Below are 24,306 nucleotides of genomic sequence, written 5' to 3'. Positions count from 1 at the left end.
ACTTCCTAAAAAGAAATACAAAGAACAGAGCTCTAACAGAGTCACCATGTACACTTCTGCTCCACAGACAAATGGGGCCTCACCTGCTCGGGGGAATCCCCTCACAGAGGTTGGGGCCCTCTGGCCCAGATTTAATTCATCTGAATCTGAAAAAAACGTTAGGACAAGAGTCACACTGTTGCAGGACAACTTAAGAGCTCCAGATGTCCTGTGTCCATCTACAAATCCCATCTGGAGTCCAACTACACCCCACATTACACATTCCAAGTCCCCGGGCCCTCTCCTATCGCACCAGGCTATGCGGCAGGGCAGAGCAGCCCCGGCACAAATGTGTGCTGACACCCGTGACACAGGACAGACAGGACAGGACACACAACGGGGACACAACAGGAACAGAAATCTCTTGGCAAGGAAAATGGCTGCAAGGACTGAGAGCATGCAAAAGGAGATGACTGAGTTCAAACTGACGGTGAGCTGATGAGGCTCAGAGAACACTGCAGGAAGAAGATGCTAACTGAATGATTGATTCCAAGAACAGTAAAGATGGATGCCTAGGAATCCTATGGTCAGAATCCTCTGCCTGCCCTCACATTCTTTCAAGCCCTAATCCACCATAATGGATCCAGGTGGGGCACAGCTGTCTGTACAGCTCAGAACAAGACCTGACAAGACATCTGACTGGATGCTTCCAAAGAGAGAAGAGTCTGATGCCTGCCTGAGCTCCCGAGTCAAAAGTTCTATGGCCTGGGTGCCAGGCCAAGGAATGCAGAGATCACAGATGCTAACAATGATGCCAAGGTTTCTGACAGGCCCCTCAAAGTGCTAAGGTAAAAGACAGGAGATACACAAACAACACATAATGCACAGCAGACAAGTGACACCAGACACACCGGGACTGCTCTGCCCTGAACACCTCAGCACTGTGATCAAAGGTGAGACTTGGCTTTCATGGGGCCTAAGGGGCCACTTCATGGACACCCCCCCACCGCCAAATTGGACTCAAAAACCCTTCCCAGTAATTCCCAAACCAGCACCCTGCCTTCATCCCCTCTGTGGGTCATAGCCCTCTACTTATCTCTCAGACATCTGGCGATGCCGGTCCGTGCCACGTGCAAAGAAAGGCCACCTCGTCAGCTGGGAAGGTCCTGCTGTCACCGGGCTGGTGTCTCTCGGACAGCTAGAGTAAAGAGAACCAAACATCAGTGCCTGATCTTGGCACCCCATCGGCCAAAACCCCACAAGTCTGCTACTCACCCTGCTCCTAGGAAGGCCCGGCACCTGCTAACTCTGACCCTCTGCCATGGATGCAATGCATCTGCACCTGAAAGAAAGTCAGAACATGTGTCAAACACCACCAGGATAACTCACAAGCTGCAAACACCTTAGGTCCATCTAGGAATAGCATCTAGAGCCCAAGTACAGCCCCCATTACAAATTTACACTCCCCAGGGCTTGTCCCATTGCAGCTGGCCATGCGGCAGGGCAGAACAGCTCCGGCACCCATATGTGTGCAGACACCCGTGACACAGAACGTGACAAACAGGGGGACATCAAACACCACACATCATGCTTGTGGTGAGGGCCTCGAGGGAAGAAGGCAAGAGGGACCCCAAAGACACACTAGGGAACACGGCACACCGGAAACCACGACACAAACCAGAGCTGTTCTGCACTGCCCGCCTGAAAGCTGCCATCAAAAGTAGAGCCTCTCCCTTTAGCTGTCCTAAGAGGCCCTTGGACAAGTTTGCTTTTCCTTCCGCTAATTTTTAAATCTGTCCCAAGAACTCCCAACCTGCTACGCCCCCATCTCCAGGCCGTGGCTCCCAACTTATCTTTGGGATGATCGGTGATGGGAATCCACGTTGCACCTGAAATGAGTCTGCTTCAGAGAGCCTCGTGATGGCCTGTGAGCCTCTCGGTCAGCTACAATAAAGAAAACCAAAACCAAAGAATGAGTCCAGAGTTATGCGGGCCAAATCCCAGCCAGTCAGCTACTTGCCCTCTCCTGAGTGTGCCTGGCTCCCTCAGGCTCCAGCTTCATCCTGATTCCAAGGCTGTGGCCTTTATTAGGGCTGGCACCTGGGTTAGAGAAAGGCAAAGTTAAATGGCATTCCTGTGAGTGCACTGGATGACTCTGTGTGCTCTAAGACATGGGAATGCCTCTGCTAGAAGCCTTGTGGGGGGGGCCCTCAAATAAACACCCTTTCTCACCCTGCTGCCTGCAAACCCCCTCCCAAGAACTCCTAACTGGATACCTGCTCACCCTCCCTCTCCCACTCACAATCCTCAACTCACCTGAAGCCTCAATCTCAAACATCATCCTTGACACTGGGCAGATCCCTCTTGTGACATGATCAAGCTGCTGAAAAAATTCTTCTCCTTGAGAGCTGAGCAATAACAACCACTTCTCTCCACGGCTCACCTTGACTGCTGCTATCCAGATTCACTTCCTAAAAAGAAAGACAAAGAAGTGAGCTCTAACAGAGTCACCATGTACACTTCTGCTCCACAGACAAATGGGGCCTCACCTGCCAGGGGGAATCCCCTCACCCGGGATGGGGCCCTCTGGCTCAGACTTAATTCATCTGAATCTGAAAAAAACGTTAGGACAAGAGTCACACTGTTGCAGGACAACTTAAGAGCTCCAGATGTCCTGTGTCCATCTACAAATCCCATCTGGAGTCCAACTACACCCCACATTACACATTCCAAGTCCCCGGGCCCTCTCCTATCGCACCAGGCTATGCGGCAGGGCAGAGCAGCCCCGGCACAAATGTGTGCTGACACCCGTGACACAGGACAGACAGGACAGGACACACAACGGGGACACAACAGGAACAGAAATCTCTTGGCAAGGAAAATGGCTGCAAGGACTGAGAGCATGCAAAAGGAGATGACTGAGTTCAAACTGACGGTGAGCTGATAAGGCTCAGAGAACACTGCAGGAAGAAGATGCTAACTACTGTTCTTGGAATCAATCATTCAAAGATGGATGCCTAGGAATCCTATGGTCAGAATCCTCTGCCTGCCCTCACATTCTTTCAAGCCCTAATCCACCATAATGGATCCAGGTGGGGCACAGCTGTCAGTACAGCTCAGAACAAGACCTGACAAGACATCTGACTGGATGCTTCCAAAGAGAGAACTTTTGACTGGGGAGCTCAGACAGGTATCAGAATTGCATCTCTGGCCTGGGTGCCAGGCCAAGGAATGCAGAGATCACAGATGCTAACAATGATGCCAAGGTTTCTGACAGGCCCCTCAAAGTGCTAAGGTAAAAGACAGGAGATACACAAACAACACATAATGCACAGCAGACAAGTGACACCAGACACACCGGGACTGCTCTGCCCTGAACACCTCAGCACTGTGATCAAAGGTGAGACTTGGCTTTCATGGGGCCTAAGGGGCCACTTCATGGACACCCCCCCACCACCAAATTGGACTCAAAAACCCTTCCCAGTAATTCCCAAACCAGCACCCTGCCTTCATCCCCTCTGTGGGTCATAGCCCTCTACTTATCTCTCAGACATCTGGCGATGCCGGTCCGTGCCACGTGCAAAGAAAGGCCACCTCGTCAGCTGGGAAGGTCCTGCTGTCACCGGGCTGGTGTCTCTCAGACAGCTAGAGTAAAGAGAACCAAACATCAGTGCCTGATCTTGGCACCCCATCGGCCAAAACCCCACAAGTCTGCTACTCACCCTGCTCCTAGGAAGGCCCGGCACCTGCTAACTCTGACCCTCTGCCATGGATGCAATGCATCTGCACCTGAAAGAAAGTTAGAACATGTGTCAAACACCACCAGGATAACTCACAAGCTGCAAACACCTTAGGTCCATCTAGGAATAGCATCTAGAGCCCAAGTACAGCCCCCATTACAAATTTACACTCCCCAGGGCTTGTCCCATTGCAGCTGGCCATGTGGCAGGGCAGAACAGCTCCGGCACCCATATGTGTGCAGACACCCGTGACACAGAACGTGACAAACAGGGGGACATCAAACACCACACATCATGCTTGTGGTGAGGGCCTCGAGGGAAGAAGGCAAAAGGGACCCCAAAGACACACTAGGGAACACGGCACACCGGAAACCACGACACAAACCAGAGCTGTTCTGCACTGCCCGCCTGAAAGCTGCCATCAAAAGTAGAGCCTCTCCCTTTAGCTGTCCTAAGAGGCCCTTGGACAAGTTTGCTTTTCCCTCCGCTAATTTTTAAATCTGTCCCAAGAACTCCCAACCTGCTACGCCCCCATCTCCAGGCCGTGGCTCCCAACTTATCTTTGGGATGATCGGTGATGGGAATCCACGTTGCACCTGAAATGAGTCTGCTTCAGAGAGCCTCGTGATCGCCTGTGAGCCTCTCGGTCAGCTACAATAAAGAAAACCAAAACCAAAGAATGAGTCCAGAGTTATGCGGGCCAAATCCCAGCCAGTCAGCTACTTGCCCTCTCCTGAGTGTGCCTGGCTCCCTCAGGCTCCAGCTTCATCCTGATTCCAAGGCTGTGGCCTTTATTAGGGCTGGCACCTGGGTTAGAGAAAGGCAAAGTTAAATGGCATTCCTGTGAGTGCACTGGATGACTCTGTGTGCTCTAAGACATGGGAATGCCTCTGCTAGAAGCCTTGTGGGGGGGGCCCTCAAATAAACAAATAAACACCCTTTCTCACCCTGCTGCCTGCAAACCCCCTCCCAAGAACTCCTAACTGGATACCTGCTCACCCTCCCTCTCCCACTCACAATCCTCAACTCACCTGAAGCCTCAATCTCAAACATCATCCTTGACACTGGGCAGATCCCTCTTGTGACATGATCAAGCTGCTGAAAAAATTCTTCTCCTTGAGAGCTGAGCAATAACAACCACTTCTCTCCACGGCTCACCTTGACTGCTGCTATCCAGATTCACTTCCTAAAAAGAAAGACAAAGAAGTGAGCTCTAACAGAGTCACCATGTACACTTCTGCTCCACAGACAAATGGGGCCTCACCTGCTCGGGGGAATCCCCTCACACGGGATGGGGCCCTCTGGCTCAGATTTAATTCATCTGAATCTGAAAAAAACGTTAGGACAAGAGTCACACTGTTGCAGGACAACTTAAGAGCTCCAGATGTCCTGTGTCCATCTACAAATCCCATCCGGAGTCCACCTGCACCCCACATTACACATTCCAAGTCCCCGGGCCCTCTCCTATCGCACCAGGCTATGCGGCAGGGCAGAGCAGCCCCGGCACAAATGTGTGCTGACACCCGTGACACAGGACAGACAGGACAGGACACACAACGGGGACACAACAGGAACAGAAATCTCTTGGCAAGGAAAATGGCTGCAAGGACTGAGAGCATGCAAAAGGAGATGACTGAGTTCAAACTGACGGTGAGCTGATGAGGCTCAGAGAACACTGCAGGAAGAAGATGCTAACTACTGTTCTTGGAATCAATCATTCAAAGATGGATGCCTAGGAATCCTATGGTCAGAATCCTCTGCCTGCCCTCACATTCTTTCAAGCCCTAATCCACCATAATGGATCCAGGTGGGGCACAGCTGTCCGTACAGCTCAGAACAAGACCTGACAAGACATCTGACTGGATGCTTCCAAAGAGAGAACTTTTGACTGGGGAGCTCAGACAGGTATCAGAATTGCATCTCTGGCCTGGGTGCCAGGCCAAGGAATGCAGAGATCACAGATGCTAACAATGATGCCAAGGTTTCTGACAGGCCCCTCAAAGTGCTAAGGTAAAAGACAGGAGATACACAAACAACACATAATGCACAGCAGACAAGTGACACCAGACACACCGGGACTGCTCTGCCCTGAACACCTCAGCACTGTGATCAAAAGTGAGACTTGGCTTTCATGGGGCCTAAGGGGCCACTTCATGGACACCCCCCCACCGCCAAATTGGACTCAAAAACCCTTCCCAGTAATTCCCAAACCAGCACCCTGCCTTCATCCCCTCTGTGGGTCATAGCCCTCTACTTATCTCTCAGACATCTGGGGATGCCGGTGCGTGCCAGGTGCAAAGAAAGGCCACCTCGTCAGCTGGGAAGGTCCTGCTGTCACCGGGCTAGTGTCTCTCAGACAGCTAGAGTAAAGAGAACCAAACATCAGTGCCTGATCTTGGCACCCCATCGGCCAAAACCCCACCAGTCTGCTACTCACCCTGCTCCTAGGAAGGCCCGGCACCTGCTAACTCTGACCCTCTGCCATGGATGCAATGCATCTGCACCTGAAAGAAAGTCAGAACATGTGTCAAACACCACCAGGATAACTCACAAGCTGCAAACACCTTAGGTCCATCTAGGAATAGCATCTAGAGCCCAAGTACAGCCCCCATTACAAATTTACACTCCCCAGGGCTTGTCCCATTGCAGCTGGCCATGCGGCAGGGCAGAACAGCTCCGGCACCCATATGTGTGCAGACACCCGTGACACAGAACGTGACAAACAGGGGGACATCAAACACCACACATCATGCTTGTGGTGAGGGCCTCGAGGGAAGAAGGCAAAAGGGACCCCAAAGACACACTAGGGAACACGGCACACCGGAAACCACGACACAAACCAGAGCTGTTCTGCACTGCCCGCCTGAAAGCTGCCATCAAAAGTAGAGCCTCTCCCTTTAGCTGTCCTAAGAGGCCCTTGGACAAGTTTGCTTTTCCCTCCGCTAATTTTTAAATCTGTCCCAAGAACTCCCAACCTGCTACGCCCCCATCTCCAGGCCGTGGCTCCCAACTTATCTTTTGGATGATCGGTGATGGGAATCCACGTTGCACCTGAAATGAGTCTGCTTCAGAGAGCCTCGTGATGGCCTGTGAGCCTCTCGGTCAGCTACAATAAAGAAAACCAAAACCAAAGAATGAGTCCAGAGTTATGCGGGCCAAATCCCAGCCAGTCAGCTACTTGCCCTCTCCTGAGTGTGCCTGGCTCCCTCAGGCTCCAGCTTCATCCTGATTCCAAGGCTGTGGCCTTTATTAGGGCTGGCACCTGGGTTAGAGAAAGGCAAAGTTAAATGGCATTCCTGTGAGTGCACTGGATGACTCTGTGTGCTCTAAGACATGGGAATGCCTCTGCTAGAAGCCTTGTGGGGAGGGGGGCCCTCAAATAAACAAATAAACACCCTTTCTCACCCTGCTGCCTGCAAACCCCCTCCCAAGAACTCCTAACTGGATACCTGCTCACCCTCCCTCTCCCACTCACAATCCTCAACTCACCTGAAGCCTCAATCTCAAACATCATCTTGGACACTGGGCAGATCCCTCCTGTTACACAATCAATCTGCTGCAAAAAGTGTTGTCCTTGACACAACCTGGAATCTCTGAAAGGCGTGCTCCTCCTAAAAACCATAAAAAACAAACCAAGAACAAAACCAGAAATTACAAAGGTGCTTTAACACCCCTAAACACAAAACCCAAAATTGTGAACCTACATACTCCCTGTATTCCATGCTGTTTTCTTCACAGTCTCTTCCAAGCCTCTGCTGCTTTAGATGCCCAGAAACACCTGCTGGAAACAAGCTGAGATGAGCTGAAAGAGCCTTTTCACTGAAATGAGAGGAGAACTCCTACCCCAGCACATCCCAGAGAGGGAATGAAGCCCCTCAGCCAAGGCTGGGGTTAATATACCCCCGATGGTGCCCGCCTCTCGTTCCCATGGCACCCAGGAAAAGGGAGGGGGCAAATCCTCCCAGGTGTAAAAGCCCTCAGAACAGCTGCAGCTGTTTGGCCTCTCAGATTCAAGGGGAGTAAAGGGCTTGTTATAGAAGAAAACTCTTCACAAAAATAACAGTGCTTTCTTTTTTGCAACAGCTACTTGGAGCAGAAGAACAGAAAACTGGTAAGACATAAAACTTTGTGGTTAGGTAGCATAGCTAGATAAATTGGGTCATTTGCTGTTAACTTACATAATTATTCTGTATTTAACCAAAGCTATCTAATAAATTCACACCCAAAACTCCAGCAGCCCAACTGGCCCTACCAAATCTGTATGTTTATACATACAGTAAACAATACCAAAATCCCAGTAATACCTATGAGAAGTCTATGAAAGAAACCTATTGAAACCTACCTCAAATACAAACCAACCCATCCAGAAAGTTAGCTTCACTCAAAAAACAATTTACACAGAGTTAATAATACCAAGAAATAAAACAACACACCATATACCACCAATTAATATAATAGTCAAGGAAAAAACCTCCACATTTTAAATTTTTTTTATTTAAAATAACTTCTTTTATTAGCTAGAACAAGAGATTTTGCCAGGACTGTAACAACAACTCCTTCTCCTTCTGAAATGTCCCTTCTCATTCCTAAATTCCTTACAACTTCTGAGTTTAAATCCAAGCCAAAAGCAAAATTCGTGCACTCGTGCGTTCGATGCTCCTGTCAGATTCTCTCTTTCCCTCCACATCTTCTTACACTTTCAGTCTTCATGCTGTCCTGCTGTGATGAGTCTGACAGAAGAACAGGCACATGTTAACAGAGCATTTCCCTCCCCAGAGCCGGTTTCCTCAGCGCATTTCACTCAATCCCAAGCCTGCAATGATGCACGCTCACCTGAAGCAGGGGGAGAAATCTGTAAAGGTCACTAAATACATAAAAGCGCATCCCCATTGTTCCATTACTCAGCAGCCCATCCTGCCAAGGTCAGAGCTCGCTGCCCACCGAGGACACGGCAACCAGCAGGGCCCTTTCTCCCACTCTCCAGCACGGACCTGCGAAGCCACAGAGGAGTTTACAGAGACCGGGAGCCGGCGGGACGGGACGGGCGCCCGGCCCGACCTTCCAAAGCTGGCGGCAGCGACGGCGGCGAGAGCCACGGCCCCGCTCCGCCTCCTGCGCCGCCTGCCCGGGGCCGCCCCGCCGGGATTGTCCGGCCCGCGGTCGCTCCCAGCGCCTGGAGCGTGGCGGGCGCGGGCCCGGGGGCTGCAGCCCTCTTCCGATGCCGCTCGCTCCCGCCCCTCGCACTTCCTTCGCTCGGCAGCCGCGTCCTTCCGCCGCCCCCGGCACCCAGCGGCGAGAGGCAAGGCGCTGGCTCGGGGGGTGCAGTACCGCCCTTTGGACACAGGGGGGCAGACTCACCGGGGTGTGCTATTTTCTCCGCCTTTTTGGCCGCCATTTTGAGAAGGTCAAGCCAGTCCGAGACACCCGCGACACGCCACTCCCAACGTGGCGGCCTCTCGGCTGCCTGCCGGCTCACGGCTGCAGTACCGCGCTCTGCCCACAAGGAGGCAGCACTGCCGCCCGCCCCAGCCGGGGGCGCAGCGCGCCTCGGGGCTGCGGGCAGCGACGGCGGCAAAAAAGAACAGGGGCGACCCCAGACAAAAACTGCTCTGAAATAAATGCCAGAAACCTGCCTCCTATCGAGCAAGAGTCAAACAAGCCCCCTTGATTTAAAGCCATGTTTAAATAAAAGTTTTATTTCTATTTTTCATATTTATAGTCACACGCATATTTATAGTGAACATTGATGTAGCATGTAATTTATACAATATATTCTGTCTATTCCTATTGTTTATATGTATTTCTCTGTGTTTTTATAAATATCTTTCTCTATTAATTGTATAGTTCTTATATAGTTCTTCTATAGCTTAAAACTACATTTCTAAAACACTTTTATTATTTAAAAAAAATCCAATTCTAACTAAATAAATACCAGAAAACCCTTCTTTTAAACTATACTGAAATATTGTTATATTTATAGCTTGCATGACTATATACACATTTATATTTCTAGTTTATATTGATGCATTATATTTAAAATATATATAATATGTATCCTGTTCAAATAATAGAGATAAATTATTTTTTAAATTACGTATCATATCTACTGCTAAACCTTGTTTTTTCCTTTATTTTTAATTTTTATATTAATCTTTAGCTATTTATGATATATTTATATACTTAGACTTCTACCTTTATATTATTTGTATTTATAATTTTTATACTAAAACCCCTGCTTTTGCCAAATGAAAAACAAAACCATCCTTTATTTTCAACTACTTGATAAATACTTTAATAATTATAATTATCATATCTATAATTTGTTTTATAAGTATAGTACATCAATTGATATATCTATTTTATATCTATTTCCTATAATATAATAAATAAGACATATACAGTATTACTTGTATTATGCGTAGTATCAATTGATGTTATTTTATATTTACAATTATTTAAAAATTTTATGTATACCTGCATATATTTGAAACACATTTCTATATTTATATTTGAGTTGGGTTGTGTCTATATTTATATTCTCTATCTACATATCTATAAATATACACAATACTCTAATTAAAAAAGATAATATCTTATTGTAATATATAATAACTTATGTTACAAGTAAAATTTTAAAAAAAGATCAAATATATAAAAACAAGAGAGGTTTATTCCCATTTCCACACATCTGTTTTGTTTAAATGTAGTTATAATATTACATTAGAAATCCAATTCCTAAATAAAATTACAATACAAAGAGCATTGAATTGCCAGCAATATCTTCGAAAAACATCAAGATACCTCCAACAGCCAAAAATCTGCCAGCCAAAAAACCACAAAACACTCTTTTCAATAACAAATTCTCATCATATCCGAAAAATGGAACCAAGATAAAAGAAAACCCTATAGAAACACGCACAGCAAATTACAACAACTACTAAAAAAAAGAAATCAAACCAACCTACTAAACTCCAAACAGTGCCACTGACCCTGAAGGTTACTAAAAAAAAATAAACAAAATTCTACCTCTACACTAACTCAAAGAATAACCAATCCTCTGTAAATATAACAGACGAACTACTTAACGAAATAGAAAAAATCTCAAGGACTAAAAACTAAGAAAACAACTACTCAATACTACTTGAAAAGATCCACCATATAAATACCCATATTCCCAAAAAAAAACCCGATGAACAACAATCAAATACATGAAAGAACAACAGCAAAAAACAATCAAAAAAAAAAAAAAAAAACACAACAACAAAAATAGCCCCAAAACCGAATAAACTTTCATTTCCAACAAAAAATTTATACCTAACTGAATAAACCCATAGTGTCTCACGCTATCAAATTAAAAATAACACCTAGAAATAAACACAAAGCCTAAAGACAAACGTAACCATAAACAATGTCTCCCAAATTACCCGCAACCATAAAACATACACTACAATCAAACAAACCAAATAAATAAAAGCCCTGGAAGACGATAAACACACATGCAATTCCCGAGATTAAAAACCCGCTGCTATGAAAGACACAACGCTACCTCAAAAGCCCTTTTCAATAACAAATTCTCATCATATCCGAAAAATGGAACCAAGATAAAAGAAAACCCTATAGAAACACGCACAGCAAATTACAACAACTACTAAAAAACGAAATCAAACCAACCTACTAAACTCCAAACAGTGCCACTGACCCTGAAGGTTACTAAAAAAAAATAAACAAAATTCTACCTCTACACTAACTCAAAGAATAACCAATCCTCTGTAAATATAACAGACGAACTACTTAACGAAATAGAAAAAATCTCAAGGACTAAAAACTAAGAAAACAACTACTCAATACTACTTGAAAAGATCCACCATATAAATACCCATATTCCCAAAAAAAAACCGATGAACAACAATCAAATACATGAAAGAACAACAACAACAACGAAAATAATCAAAAAAAAAAACCCAACAACAAAAAAAGCCCCAAAACCGAATAACCTTTCATTTTCAACAAAAATATTATTCCCAACGGAATAAACCCATAGTGCCTCAAGCTATCAAAATAAAAATAACACCTAGAAACAAACACAAAGACTAAAGACACACGTAACCATAAACAATGTCTCCCAAATTACCCGCAACCATAAAACATACACTACAATCAAACCAACCAAATAAATAAAAGCCCTGGAAGACGATAAACACACATGCAATTCTCGAGATTAAAAACCCGCTGCTATGAACGACACGACGCTACCTCAAAAGCCCACCGAAACAAACACTACCCGCTCACGCCAATAAAAGCCACCTCAACAGAATTAAAATCCGAACCGCTGCTTCGCGCTACGACCCGTAAAAACCATTGCGCGCCTTTCTAAACATAATACCCCGGCAAAAAAACCATATCCGACTACGAAACCCAATCCGAAACGAACTTTTATCATCCCCACCGGCACCGAGAACCGCAGCACTCAGGAAGAACCGTAGCCCTTAGCGTACCCCCGCTGCAAACCGAACACAGCGATGCAATCAATGCCGAAAAAGCGCCTCCGAACCGCGGCACCGCCCCAGCACTGCGAGCAGCCGAAGCCCGCGCTCGCTGCCGGCCCCGGACGGAGCGCGGCTCCCGCCAGGAGACCGGCTCCTCCGGCGGCTCCTCCGGCACGCGGGGCCGGCGCCGGCCCGGAGAGCCGCGCCCGCTGCCCCTGCCCGGCGGGGCCGGCACCGGGCCCGGGGGTGGCGGCGGCGCCCGAGCCCCGCGCCCGGAGCGGACGGAGCGGCCGGCACCGCCCGGGCCGCCGCGGCACCGCCCGCGCCGCCTCTGCCGCCCTTGGCCGGCCCGGCGCGGCTCCCTCGGCTCGCACCGGCGCGGCTCCGCCACCGCCGCCCTTGGCCGGCCCGGCCGCGCCAAATCCCCCGTGCGCCCCGGCAGCCGCCCGGGCCGTGCCAGCGCCGCTCCCGAGCGGCAACGTTCCGGCCCGGGCCGCGGGCACCACAAGCGCCCTCCCATGCAGCGGCACGGCCCCCTTGCAGCCCTGCAAACGCTGCCACAGCTGCAGCTTCCCGCAACCGAAGCCCGAAACTGACGCCGCAGGCGGGGCTCGCCTCCCTTCAACAAGGGCAAAGAAGTGTCCTCTCCCCTTCACGTTCGTCCCCTACGAGAGCACAAAAGAAGGGGCGCTCCTCAAATGAAAGCCTTCGACTGATGGCAAAGGGCCATTTCCACCTCCATTCAAAGCCTTGAAAAGGAGGGACACCACGGCTGCCCCCTCCATTTCAACCCTAGGGTGATGAAAATGGGGTGGCTGCCTTCAAACCAAACCCATAACACCACAAGAATACTTTTCCCATTCCCCTTCAAATAGAACGCAGGGATTCCCTGTCACCCCCGGGATACCCCCAACAGCCTGGAAAAGGCAGCTTTTCCTGCAATCAACGCCCTTAAAACCACAAGTGAAGAGGGATCCCCTCAGTTCAAACGCAGACAATAAAAGAAGAGGAGCTGCTTCCTTCTCCTTAATCCCTTTCGTCCTCATAAGCTCCATTTCTGCTCCTGGGGAAGCGGGGAGGGACTGGCAAGATGAAATTGCAAAGGGGAAGGACAAAATTCCCCGCTCCAAACCCACACGGGCTCACCTGCTCGGCTGCTGCTCCCCGGCACAAAGATTCGTCCCTCGGCACAAACCCCTCCACTCAGCAGCTCCATGCAAAAATGTACAGAGGCAAACTCTCCCCCCGTTAAAACTGCCCCGGCAAGAGCCACCCCCTCATCATCCTCACAGCTCACACCTGGGCTGCTCCGAGCCCCATCATCCTCACACCTGGGCTGCTCCGAGCCCTCATCATCCTCACACTCACACCTGGGCTGCTCCGAGCCCCATCATCCTCACACTCACACCTGGGCTGCTCCGAGCCCCTCATCATCCTCACACTCACACCTGGCGCCGATGCCACTCCAACAGCCCCTCTCCCTGTGCAGCACACAGCCCGCTTCTCACAGACAGAGCAAACAGAAATCCGCTACGGGCCTTGGCTTTCCTTAGTCCGTCTGGTTCCACAATTCAAACACGTACGTGCACTGATGGCATTGAGGGAAAGCTTTCCAGTGCAGAAAACTATCATTCTGCTAGCACACTTTGATTAACCCTCAGAAAAAGCAGGATCAGCGCCAACTCCTAAGACCCCTTGGGACACCCAATGCAGCAGACGTCGAAAAATGGGAAAAGTCAAGCTTGGAGTGGAGAAAGAGAATACAAATACACCAGCCTTTTAAAAAAGCCTTCACACAACAATAGTGGGAACCAGTCACATTTCTTCTTTCCTTGCTTTCTGTAATGACATAAATATGAAGTAAAAAAACCACATGAAACACAAGGCAGAGCTGGGAATTTACAGGTCTTTATTTGGCACTCTGGATGACAAGCGCCTCTTCCGGGACTGCGACACGATTTGGGGACTGGCAGAGAACGGAGGCAGAAGGTGCCAGAGAGCCCTTTCTATTGCCTCCAGCTCCTGCAGCTGTTCTGATGGTTTCGGGGCACAGCTCGGTCCATTCCTAGATAAAAACGCTAGGGCACTATCTTCAAAACTGCTACCCATCTCCACTCGGAGTTTTCTGCATTCCTGTAAACAATGAGTGGATAGAGAGGGTTTCTCCCCAGATGAATTTAGAGACAAATTCCTATTCTTTACCAAGACCTATAAAAACGAATACCTTGACAGGTTTTAGCATTCTACACCCACCCCTCCCTGAATTTGGTGGCAGCTTTGGGTCCCTCTGGGGCACGGCCCCCAGCGTGACGCCCCTCGCCCGCCCCCCGCCTGCTCCTGCACCGCAGTGGGGCTCCCGCTCCTGGGGACCGCGGGGTGCCCCAACGGCATCAGAGCCCCGAGTCTTCACCCCCTTTCCCTGAGCCCCAAAGAAGGCACAGAACGAGTCCGACTGCCCCGGACAGCAGCGCAGCGCTTCCTCCAAGCCCTTTGCACACGTCCATCCCCGCAGAAAGGGATTCTGCTGCAACAAGAAAGTGGGGCGGCCCCCAGAAAGGCCGAGGTTCCTCCCCAGCCTCGCTGTCCCGGGCCAGGGGCAGCGAGAGGGAGCGGCACAGACGGCGGGCACGGCGCGGCACAGAGCGGGGGCCGCTCTCGGCGCCGTGCCGGGAAAGCCGCAGCTCCGGCGCTGTCCGGCGGGGCATTTGACCGGCACGGGGGGATCCGCCGAGAGCCTCCGGCCCCGTGCGGGGACTCCTGCAAGGGCCGAGGGACGCCGGGCTCCGGCCCTCGGGCCTTTATTCTCCGGCACCCCGAGCCCCGCGGCTGCGCGGCGAAGACGGAAAGGGGGCACGGGAAGAGAGCAGGGCATGAGAAAGGGCGGCGAGGGGGTCGGGCTGTGGAGGAAAGCTGCACGGGAAGGGAAACCCGGGAAGGGGGAAGAGGGAGGGTGGAGGAGGGAGGGTGGACAGAGGACGGAGACAGGGGGAACAGAAGGGAGTAGCGGGCTAGGGACAGGACAGGTAGGAGCCGGGCTTGTGGGGGGAGAGAGAATGGGGGAAAGGGAGCGAGAGAAGGCGAATACGTTGAGAAGGAAGGAGGGGTAGAGAGAGAGACAGGCGGGGAAGCCTCACAGAGCCCCGGCTGCACCCCGAGCCCGGCCCGGCGCCTCGCCCTGCCCGGGATGCTGCGCTCGGCGGAGCTCGGCTCGCTCCGGAGACACTCGGCTCGAATCGGCTCTGTGGCTAAACTCGGCTCTCTTCGGCCGCATTCGGCTGCATTCGCCTCTTCGGCGCGCCTCGGCTCGCTTCGGCCGAACTCGGAGTCGCTCTGTGTGCTCGGCTCGCTTCGGCCGAACTCGGAGCCGCTCTCCATGCGTTCGGCGCGCCTCGGCTCGGCTCGGCTCCCTGAGGGCGGGCAAGCGGCGCCGCCTCACGTTAAACGCGCCCGGCTCGGGGCTCTCCTGCTGCCGCGTCCCGCGGGCGGCCCGCCCATCGCACGGACACGACCGGGAGCGCGGGGCGGCACAGGGGCTCATTAGGCGGTGACCGCACTCGCGCTAATTAGCGCGCACGAGAGCAGCGGGCTCGGTTCGCCTGAGCTCGGCTCCGTTCAGGCAGCCTCGCAAGCCTGGCCTCGGTTCGCTCGAGGCCGTCAGGTTCGGCCGGTCTCGCCTTGCTTCGGCTGAGCTCGTTCCATTCGGCCGAAGGAGGCGTCGTTCGCTCGTGTTTTTACAAATATCTTTCTCTATAGATTGTATATTTCTATATTTAGATTTATACTTCTATAATACTTCTATTATTCAAAATAAAAACCTCGTCGCTAACCAAATAAATACAAAAATCCACCTTCTTTTAAACGAGATTGAAATATTTTTATACTTTCTATAATAATATTCACATTCATATTTATAGTTTCTTTTGATGCATTATATTAATAATTAGATCTAATATATTTAAAATTCTAGAAATGTATTTAAATTATTATTATTCGTATTATGTATCATATCTACTGCTACAACTAATTTTTTCTTCTGTTTTTAAACTTTATATGTATTTATGACATATATCTATACTTAGATTTCTACCTTTATATGATTTGTACTTATAATTTGGATAATCAAAACACTGCCTATTGACAAATAAACCCCCGCTTTACTTAACTATTTAAAAAATATTTTACATTTATAATTTTCCTATTTATATTTATAGTTTATTCTATATTACATGAGAACACACCTGCTCCTGCACCCCAGTGGGGCTCCCTCTCCTGGGGACCTTGGGGTGCCCCAATGGCATCAGAGCCCCGAGTTTTCACGCTCTTTTCCTCTGTTTAGAAACTACACTGGAACTTTTTTCTGGAAAAAAGACATTACCTAAATCCTGTCCCCATGTCCCAGACAGATAGATATTCAGTTATTAGTTGGCTGGGCAGCAGTTTCTTAAATAGAAGGATAAACAAGGTGTGAACATTTTAGCTACAAGCAAATAGGCAAATCTGAACTAGGTACTGCTGGTCGACCACTGAAGTTATTTTGAAGCAATTTTTTAAACAATAAAATACTGATGCCACAAAAATAAAGCAAAAAGCTAACTACTGGCTAAGAAAAAATTAACTTTTGACAGCAACAACATTCCAACCACACAGGCTTTTTTCCCGATGTCATACCTTATAACTACCTCTCTTGGGAATTCTCATCATGTATCCCAAAAGGAATAAATACCTTAGAGCGTCCTAAAGCAAAAAGTAGCACACATGAGCTCCTCACACTCCCGGCAGTGCACTGAGCTCCTCACACTCCAGCGCAGCGTGCACTGAGTCTGCAACAAATTCTGCTCAGTGAGGGTCTGCAAACAAAGGTTCAACTGATGAACTGAACTGATTTTATAGGGATGTTTTCTAAGCACAGAAGCACAAAAAAGAACAAGCAGAAACAATTCTTAAATAAATCTGCAAGTTTTATTTAGCATATATGCGACTCATTTCCAACCTGTGGCTTCTCACTTTGATTTGTCCGTAGGTTCAGGAAGATGACAATGCACACTCTGCCTTCCCTGAGCCCCCACGGCAGCTGAGCGCTGCTCCGTGTGCTCAGATCGTCAGGAGCTGGATTACACGTACCCGGACGGACTGCAACTGCTCTGCTGCAGATTCAGGAGACGACGGCAGAGAGGGGCTGGCCGAGGCGTCGTCCGAATTCCATTTCTGTGTGACGAGAAGCGGTTTGTTCCCAACAGCTGCAACATCCCCGGCTCGCTTCCCTGGTGAGTACCGATGGCACGCAAATGGCAGCCCGAGGAAATCGTGTTCTGGGCTCCAAGTGGCTGGGACAGGGTCTGATTTTTTGTTTTGCATCTGTATGACGATTAGTACGACAGGGCTCTGAGGGATGACATGGCAACACAGAATTAAAAACTCCTCGATAGGATTACATCGACTTCTAGGAAAAGACAAAAGCCTATCACCCTTCTGAAATCTACTTTTAATCCAAAGCACACGGATTGTCACTATACTGCACCTTCCAGCTTTTCAAAGCAGCTTACTTCTGAATACCAGGAAACATTGATTTCTACAGAAACAATGGGCAACCCCCAGGCTAATTTAAGCACTACTCTTTAATAGGGGATCTGCCAGCGTGCCAGTCCAGCTTCAAGTGCGCTTTATTTCAGTCTAATATCCCCACAAAATTCTTCTCACATCTTCCAACCCTGAAATCTTCTTTTTCCCTAAGGCTTCTCATCATTAGCAATTTCCAAGTAACATGGTATTTTTACAACATTCAAAAATGTCATGCTGGACTGTGCTAGACAGTAATCTGCAAATATAAGCTTAGCAAAGATTGAATTGACTTGTCCAGAGAAAAAACCTACAAGTGAACACCCACACCTGCCTACAAAGAGCTAACAAGCCCCTGGCAGCTACCACATCAAAGCACAGTGGATGTTTCTAATAGAGGGTAAGGATAACAATACCACCTTTTGTTCTCTCCAGCTTGTTTTCCCTGCAGTCATATTTTGCTTCTTATGATTTTTTTAGTCTCTGTATCTTCTTGGACAGCACCGAGCCTGACGACAAGGACACGAGAGTCTTTCCCTGCCGTAGGGAGAGAACCAGGAAAACAGTTAAAAAAAGAACAGGGTAGTTTGAAATTCATACTTCCAATGAGAAGCAGCACCTAACAAACAGAACAAAAGCAAACAAAGCACGATAGCTCCCTGGGGACAGAAGACTTATAAACCCTCCAGGATTTACGACCAACCCCTTCAGGACAGCAGCCAAGTGTCCCATGAGGTGGTGCTGCACCAAAGAACGATCTGACAGGTTCCAAAGAGTCAAATGCACAATATTTTGCAAAGCCGTAAAATCTTGCAAAATAACAAAAATACGATAGATATAAACTACAGGGCAAGAGTACAAGTGTTCGCTTTAAGAGCTGGAACCATGCAGGTGAGCACCTGATAACTGGATCCTCACCAGAGTTTGAACCCTTCGGTACACAGAAGGGTTTTCCCCAGAAATTTCACAGACTGAGATTTGATAGAAGTACACTTGCCAGATCCTCAGAAGCATCACCCATTCTCCAGGTGTCTGGAGAGAACTGCAAATGGCTCTCACGTAGTTTGAGCTGGTTCTCCAAGGTCTCAGGGTGAATTTCACCAGATGCAACCAAATCCGGCGACTCCCAGTGGGACAGAAGGAACCCAAAGTTTGGGTAAGCAGAGCTGCAGCAAATACTGAGGAAACAAACATAACAGCGTAAAAAATAATAAACCATCCTTTTTTTTTCTCTAGCTTTTGTTTTTTTCTTATTCAGATCAGCATAGCAACTAAAGAGAAGGTGAAAAACTCACCATTACTGAACATTTCATCATCTGTAAGCCGAGCATCCTTAGCATAGAGGACTCCAAAGTTAAAATTCACCGATCCCTGGGAAATAAAACCAAATATTGTATGATAAACAGTCAAACAGCAGACATAAAAATTTGTTTCCTCTAAGGACTTTCAGGTATGTATCTTTGCATACATCCTACACATTAGAACATACACTTTATACCATCACCTGATACATAATATTTTACCTTTAAATTTTGATAGTATAGCATGAATTTTTAACTTAAATTGGCGATCTATTATTATTAAGTTGGTACTGAAAGTTATTTCTGCTGTCACGTTCAAAAAAACATTTTTTTTTTTTTTTACTGTAATGAGCAATTGATTTCAAAGTCATCACAAGCCCATCAAAATACAAAGCTGTATTCACTGGGCGGGTCTGTGAGCTAGAAGTAGTTAGGCTTGTACTTCCCTCTTGTTCTTCCAGAACCGATAAATCCTGTCAACAAAACCAGGATCTTTAGCCCACTGCTGTGAAAGATTCTACAAGGATGATGGTTTGATTTGTGTTTACAAGTTTTGATTTGAAATGGCCAGTTCAATGGATAAAGACAGTTTAAGTAGTATTACGTTACTATTATTATTTCTATTATTATTTTTACTATTACTACTACTATTATTATCACCTGCTACTGGAAGAAACAAACCAGTCGTACCTATACTTAATTACTTTTATTTCCAGAAAATAATAAAGAAAAAGAACCAAACCAAAAAAAGTCACTTCCTACCTTTTATACCAAGGGAGGAAAAATTTCTCTTGGGCTCTTCTCCAATTTATCAAGACTCATAGCACTGAAAGGCAAACAAAACAGTGCTTTATAGAAGGGCAAGTGCACATTTCAAGGCTGAACCACCAACCGATTGCAGTGACAGCAGTTACAACATGAATCGTTCCGAGAGCCTCTGTTAAATGCAATGTTCTGTGGAACTGCCATTTCTTTCCCAAAATACTAACTTCCAACACTTCCTAAACGTATTTGGTATTTTAAAACAACAGAAGTTAGTGAGACACTGTGTGGAGGTCAGGTTTAAATTTATTTCCTTCTAAAGCACAGAGCTCTGTTCCATCACCCTTCACTTCGGCTCTGCACTGAATCACGGTGAGCATTTGAGGAGTGCTCAATAACCAATTCTATTTCTCTCTTTTTCTAGTTCTCTCTATTCCTGAATAATTAAAGACAAGTCCAATGAAAAATGACAAGTTCAGCATCAAAGTCACACTTTTTCCCTTTGTCTGGTCAAGAACAGGCTCTAAATCCACTTAGTGCTGCCTGCAACAATTAAGACGTGCAAAACCATTTTTACATGTTTTATAGGTTTATCATAAAAGCCACGGAACGCAAGCTCTGAATTACAGGAAAAGGTACACAGTCAAATATCTAAAGGGATCACTTATTTGTAAATGAATACCTTGACAGAGATCGCACTGAGAACGTTTCTGTGGGACTCTAAGGGAGACATATTTTCTGAGTACCCTGTAAACAAGAAAAGCTAGGATATATTACAGGACACACCCACTTTTTCTACATATTCAAATAGGATTTTTAATAAAAACAACTCAGTTGAAAAAGAAAGAAGAAAACCAAGGTCATTTTACTCAGCTATATTTACTACCAATTTACAGAAAAAAAAAAAGTCACGGGTGCTGCAAAGAAAAAAAAAGTGAACCATAAACGCCTACAGTACAATTTTAAAACAAGTGCTTGGATAAAAGAATCTCATGGAACGTGAAGTAGAAAAAAAGTGAAACCACTATCAGACCTGCCTATTTTCTCACCTTGGTACAAGAAAATCCTAAAAGCAGTATAAAGTCACTGCCTAAAACCGGTCATGGGATGTAACCAAGAACAATTTAGGCATTTGCTAATCTAGACAGAAAGCTTTTCTGGATGCTAGTGTCAAATCACAAGTTTTGTCTTTCAGAAGCCCGACAATGCTGGAAAGCACTTTCCCTGGGGCTCGGGAGGGCAGGGGCAGAAGGGGATGAGTTTGCAGATCGCACCTGTGCCATCGGAAGGATACAGCCCGCCTGCTCCCTGCGCTGGGCATTCTCCCGGCCATCTCTGGCTTTACCGCTCAGCGCCGCTCCATCCGTTTGCATGGCAGAAAGAGCCTCGAGCACTAGCGCAGGCAGCAGCCCAGTCATTCCGGCGATATCGCAGCGCTCTCTGCTCGCAACGCCCAACACGCGGCGGAGCCGCCTCCGCCCGCAGCACCGGCAGCAGCCCGAGGGAGACGGCTGCAGCTCGGGGGCTGCTGCGCCTCCGCCAGCCTGAGGGCAGCCGCCCCACCGGGACCGCGGGAGCGCCCGGCGCCGCTCGCCCGGGGCGGCTCCTGCAGCTCCCGGCCCGCGGCAGCAAAGCACCGCCTCGCCCTCCGCCATCGCTACCGCTCAGTAAGGCCGAAGAACCGGACCGACGCCCCTTCCGCGCTGCTCAGCTCCGTGCGGGCGGCCAGACGGAGGTTTCGCCCCTCCGGCGTCGCCGCCGCAGCGCCATCCCGCGCTGGAGAGGCGCCGGGGGCTGCCCGCGCACAGCCCCGCGCGGCCGCCTGGCACGCCAGCCACTCATGCGCCGCGTCAGCCGTTGCGTCACACGCCTCGCCGGCAGCAGGGCCTGCCGGGAGTTGTAGTCTCGGGCTGACAGCCACTGCTTCGTCCTCCGCCACCGGGAGCTGCAGTCCCTCCCGGGCATCAAACGGGTCCTTCGCCCCAGGGCGGGGAAGGACCTGAGGCAGCAACGCTCCTCCCGAATGCCCTCTCTTTTTCGCTCCAACTCTTTTTTCCTTTTTCACTCTGCTTTTCACCCCTTCCCTTCCCTCTTGTGGTCCTGATTCCTTTCCTTTCCTTCCCTTCCCTTTTTTCTATTTCTGATCTTGGTTTTCCTTTCTAGCTTTAGAATAAAAAAGCAGCACTAGAAACTTTCGGGCTACCTGGGAGTAAAAAAAACCTCCAAAACGAAAATGATTTAAAGAAAACTATTTATTCCCTGGGAGCCTGAAATTTTCTACTGCTGCACGTGACATAGAGCTTTTATTCCTTCCTATAGAGAGTGGATATTTTATACTTACTTTATACAGCGCCCCCTACCGTGTGCCCCGGAGACCTGCAGGGAGAGCGCTGCGGCGTCCTTCGGTTCTGTTTAAAGAAACTCGGCTCAATTCGGCTTGCTTCGGCTCTTGGTCTAAACTCGTTTCAGTTCGGCTCTTCGGCCCAACTCGGCACGCTTGGGCTAAACTCGGTCACACTCGGCGCATTGTCTAAATGCGGCCAGTGTCGGCTACCCTCGGCTATCGATTCCAGTCGGCTATCATCGGCTCTTAGTGTAAACTCGGCTGTTTTCGGCCACACTCGGCTCTTCGGCTCAAGTCGGCTCTGTTCGGCCACACTCGGCTCTTCGGCTCAAGTCGCCTCTGTTCGGCCACACTCGGCTCTTCGACTCAAGTCGGCTCTTTTCGGCAACACTCGGCTCTTCGCCTCTACCGAACAATTCGGCCCCGCTCGAAATATACCTATTTTTACATTGGAAGTATACATTTCTCTTAGGATTTTTACTTCTCTAACACTTGCAGGATTCAAAATAAAACCCCTGCGTCCACCCATACATGCCAAATACAAACCCCTTTCATTTCAACTGTATTTAATTTTTTTTTAAATAATATTTTTCAAATTTAGATCCACATTTATATTTAAATTCTATACTGATGTGTGTTCGATTTTGCATTTCTATTTTCCCATTTATTTATAAATTTATATTCTATGTTACAACTCTTCCTATTACTTCTATTTTTTTTCGTATTTTTATTCAGATCTTTATATATTTATTATATCTTTCAGTGTGAGGATTTTTACTTCTGCAGCACTTCCATTATTTAAAATAAAACCCCTGCCTCCACCCACGTTAAAGCCAAAAAGAAAACCCTTTCTTCTCAACTGTATTTCAATATTTTTTAAAATTCTATTTTTCAGGTCCATATTCACATTTACATTTAAAATGTATACTTACGTATGCTGTTATTTGTATTCTCCATTACATCTCTTCCTATTATCTCTATTTACTTATATTTTGTGTTTATATCTATATTTATATCTTGATTGTATATCTCAATATTGAGAAATATATACCAATAATATCTACATTCATATCATTTAAAATAAAAACCCTGCCTCTAACCCAGTAAGAATAAAAAAAACCCCAACCCTTTCTTTCAAACAATATTTAAATAGGTTTTATCCTTATGTCTGATTTTTATATTCCTATTTGCATTTATAATGTACATTAATGTATATTGCTTACTTATACATTTATCTTTATCAATCTCAATTTGTACATAAATTTATATTCTATATTACATCTGATGCGAGCAGTTATATATTTTTATACATATTTTTATACATTGACTATATATTTCTGCGTCAAGATTTTTACTTCTGTAACACTTATTTAAAATAAAACCCCTGCCTCTACTTAAATAAAAGCCAAAAAATTCCCTTTCTTTTAAACTATACTTACCTACTTTTATATTTATATTCCCATTTATAATTTATATTGCCGTATCATGTTATTTATATTCTATACTACAACTCTTCATATTACTTACCTATATTTATAGTTCAATTTGTAGTCATAGTTTAGCAATCTCCCTTTATATATTTATTATCTATTTCTATCTTAAGATTCACATTTCTATAACACTTCTATTATTTAAAATAAAACTCCTGCCTCTAACCAAATAAAAACCAAGGACACTTCTTTATTTCAACCACATTTAAAATTTAACAAGTAACTTTATCTTTCAAAATTATAATCATATTTAGATTGATAATTTTTATTCATTATATTCATAGATATTATATATATCTTAGGGAGAATGCCCTCTAATATAAGCATAGATAGAAAATTTCTGTATTGTATATTTCTTTTACTTGGATTTATTTAATATCAATATTTATAGATATTTGTATTTCCCTATATATTTGTATCTGAATTTTTATTTTTTTCTATTTATATGATTTATTAATAAAAACAGGTCTACAACCTAATAAAACCCCCAATTTAACTATATTTAAGTATTTTTATATTTACAATCTATATTTATATATCTTTGTGCATATATATAATAGACTATCATTTATCTATGTGATAATATCTTACAATTCCATACCATGAATTATAGTTTTATATATGTATCTGTTCTCTATATTTATGTTT

General features: G+C 46.9%; 1 long non-coding RNA gene across 1 annotated transcript; it reads right to left on the bottom strand.

Annotated features, from left to right (window-relative positions):
* Positions 1–4,446: 4,446 nt before the first annotated feature.
* On the bottom strand, positions 4,447–5,104 carry LOC141729515 (uncharacterized). The gene is made up of 3 exons (XR_012581020.1): positions 4,984–5,104; positions 4,751–4,905; positions 4,447–4,526 (listed from the first exon to the last, which is right to left on the bottom strand). It is a non-coding gene; the product is annotated as an uncharacterized LOC141729515 (long non-coding RNA).
* Between the last annotated feature and the right edge of the window lie 19,202 nt (positions 5,105–24,306).

The sequence above is a fragment of the Zonotrichia albicollis genome, chromosome 7 (genome assembly GCF_047830755.1).
Source record: "Zonotrichia albicollis isolate bZonAlb1 chromosome 7, bZonAlb1.hap1, whole genome shotgun sequence".
Taxonomy (NCBI): domain Eukaryota; kingdom Metazoa; phylum Chordata; class Aves; order Passeriformes; family Passerellidae; genus Zonotrichia; species Zonotrichia albicollis.
This window is presented reverse-complemented; position numbering and strand designations above follow the sequence as displayed.